Consider the following 3687-nt stretch of genomic DNA (forward strand, 5'->3'; position numbering starts at 1 on the left):
TCTGTTGTTAATAATTAATTGTTATATATATATTTTTTTCAATAAAGGGGGTAAGAAAAAAAAATAAACTAATATACATAGAGTATTTTTTACTCACTTTTGGAAATATATACATATATATTAATAATTATATTCCTTTACTATCCTCACCACATATGCAGATGATACATGTCTATTGCCAGTGAACAATTATCCTTACATAGTATCCTAAACCCTCCAATCCCATATCACCAGCCTTGAAGAATGGTGTCAAAACTGGAGGATTAAAATTAATTCCAATAAATCCCACCAAATCACATTTACCCTTCGACGTAAACCAATGACCTCTTCCCCTACAATATCCTTTAATAATACCCCACTTATTCCTATCGAACAGATCCGTTACTTAGGACTACATCTCCACAAACGACTGACATGGAATCCTCATACAAGACAGAAAAGACAGGAAACTTGTCGATTTCGACTATTGCAACATTTACTAGACAAACGGACTAAATTGTCAATTCATTACAAAATACTGATCTACATGACTATTATAAGGCCTATCTGGACATACGGAGTTGAGCTATGGGGCTCCACTAAACGAACTAATTCCTGTCGAATCCAATCCTTACAGTCCAAAAACCTTCGTAAAATCCTTAATGCTCCTTACTTTGTTACAAATCAAATCATCCATCAGGACCTTAAAGTCCCATATGTTGCCGATTTGGCCAGAGCCAGATATCAATCCTTCCATAATAAACTTCCCAACCACCCAAACCATCTCGTTTCTAACCTGGCTTCTCCTTCACTACCTAACAATCCTCCTTGGCGTCTGAAAAGAAGATGGCCTCGAGATTTTCTCCTTTAGAAATGTTTTTGGAGTTCTATCAATGGGTAGATTCTCCACATGTTTGTATCATGTCACTATCTCACCTACAGCAAATTTATTTGTTGTATATATGTTATACAGTTGTAAATAACAATAAATAAATTATTAAAAAAAAAAGTTATATACCTTAGTAACAAACTATCAGTTTAATATTCCAGTATTTTTTAAAACTGTTTCAATTTCATTTTTACAATTTATAATTTTAATTTTCATTTGTATGGATTTGTTTATTGTAAAATATGTTGATTATTGGTAAATTATTGAGTTTTTCTTTTTCTTTTTTTTTTGTTAATTTTCTAGATCCTAATTTCTACCAAATGAAACATTTACAGATTATAATTTTACTTAGTTATATTTTATAGTTATATTATTTATATCTTTTTATATTTCAAACTTACAATATTATTCTTTCTTGTTGGCGGTAGTTATTTAAATTATTAAACTCTTTTTTATATTCGAGTTTGTTTATATAATAGTGATACTGTTTATTAATCAAAAATTTTGATGTGAGGTTAGAATTTATTTTGATGATTGTCCTTGAGGATGGCCGATTTGGCTGAAACGTTAGACTGTTGATATAATAAAGAGTGTTGAGACTAAAAAAGGATACCATTTGATTCATTTAATAAATACCAGTCTCAAGAAATCGAAAAAAATATATTTAAGATAAATATAACGTACAAGTATAAATAACGTAAAAATGAAAATGTCACAGTTAAATGGTAATTTTGAAAAAGTCGGAAATTTTCTTAGGAGAAAACTATTCCCAACAAACATTCTCTAATAAAATTTCCTGAGGAAGGAAAATATTGGGGTATAGTAGTACTGGATCCAATAAAGTAATAATTTGGTCAATTGATACGGTCGTAAACCATATAGTGGTTGTCTACTATTACTCAAATATAACTGATTTTTTGAACAAAATATATAACTAGAACAGATGGTTTATGACATACCAATAGACCGAATTATTACTTTACGGTACTTATTAAGCGCGTAATTTAATGTTTTTTAATTTCTTTTATTATATTTGAATCAGTACCATAAAGTAATAATTCGGCCGTAAACCAATAGCTACGGTTGTCCACTATTCCTCATATATAACTGATTTTTTGAACAAAATATATAACTAGAACAGATGGTTTATGATCATACCAATAGACTGAATTATTACTTTAGGGTACTCATTAGGCGCATAATTTAATGTTTTTTAATTTCTTTTATTATATTTGAATGAGTACCATGAAGTAATAATTCGGTCTTAAACCACCGCCTCCAGTTGTTCCTTATTCTAATAACTCATTTTTTTGAACTCAATATACAACCATTTTACACTAATAAACAAATTATACCATTATACGAATATGTCAATATAAGAACTATTTTAATTTTACAATATTGTCCAACAACTTACATATAGTAATAATATTTAGAAAAGAAAACAGATATTTAAATTTTTTTTTAAATATTTATTTATTGCTATTTACAACTGTACATTATAATACATTTAGTAAATCTGATCTAAGTTAAATTGGAGTGCCACAGGCGTGTAGAGAAACTACCCATTGGTAGCACTCTAATGACATTTTACATTAGCTGGTCTCGTGGCCATCTTCTTTTCAGGCGCCTCGGAGGATTGTCAGGAATGGGAGAGGATGCAAGATTAGAAACTAGGGGGTTAGAGTGGTTAGAGTAAAAAATGATAAAAAAAAAAAAAAAAAAAAAATTAAATTCACAGAACCATTATTATATTATCATAACAACAGATTTGTGAAACGCACTTCAAACAATATAATACCATATCTGTTCAATCGTTTACCAGAATAGGTATTAAAAATAATAACAAAGAAAATAAAAATATAAATATTCGACTGGGTACTTTCCTACTTTTATGAATCATATTCATTATATGATTATATAATTATATATGAATGATTATATCATTCAATGAATTATATTCATTAACAGATTTTTGTTCATCAAATGACCATATCTGTAGTTTTTCTTAGCTCCACTTAATCGCCTCGATTCATCATAATATGATTAAAATTAGCTAAATATATGTTCACCAACTACATTGTAATTAATTTATTTTTATTTATATTTCCAAGTTTGTTTTTATTTTCTGTTACTCTGAATTAAGCTTGTTAAGGCAATTCCTCCCGGCCGGTCCCGCCCCGCTTAAGACCCCCGGGGAGCGACGGTCCTATATCACTTTTGAAATATTAGCTTAAAACAGGAAGAGGAGACTTTAAGATAGTTTAATCGAGCAATATTTAAAAAGCGCCTGAAATTGGTAAATGGCGTAAACCCGTCACTCCCACCCTCCGTGCTAGCCTGACTTATCATACCTTTGAAACAGACAATTATGGCGAGTAGATATACTTCGTTTTGTTTTTCAGCCTTGGTGATGGCTTGAAATTCAGGTCGAAACGTTAGCACAAATAAATAAATTTTACTTACTTGATTTGACCGTAAGGGTCTTCAATTTGACGGCTTTAAAAATATAATGAGAAGTCAAATACACTTAATGATTGCTAATAGTGGTTCGATTTGGATGGTTTTTGATTTATAGAAAATTTATTTATTTCTCAAAAGAGCATGTATAGTTTTAGATTTATTTAAAAATTATTTTTTTGTATTTCTTTTTATAAAGATTTTTTTTTTTAAACAATTAGAACAGATATTTAGAGAACCATTCACAACATAAGGAAAACCGCTATTAAAAATTACTGCTTCATAGGCGTTGTCATAGCAACGAATACGACCATGTAACTATGCTTTTTTTTTTTTTTTTTTTTTAAGTTTTTTTCATT

This window comes from Halyomorpha halys, unplaced genomic scaffold, assembly GCF_000696795.3.
Source record: "Halyomorpha halys isolate HHAL.00 unplaced genomic scaffold, Hhal_1.1 Scaffold1274.1, whole genome shotgun sequence".
NCBI lineage: Eukaryota > Metazoa > Arthropoda > Insecta > Hemiptera > Pentatomidae > Halyomorpha > Halyomorpha halys.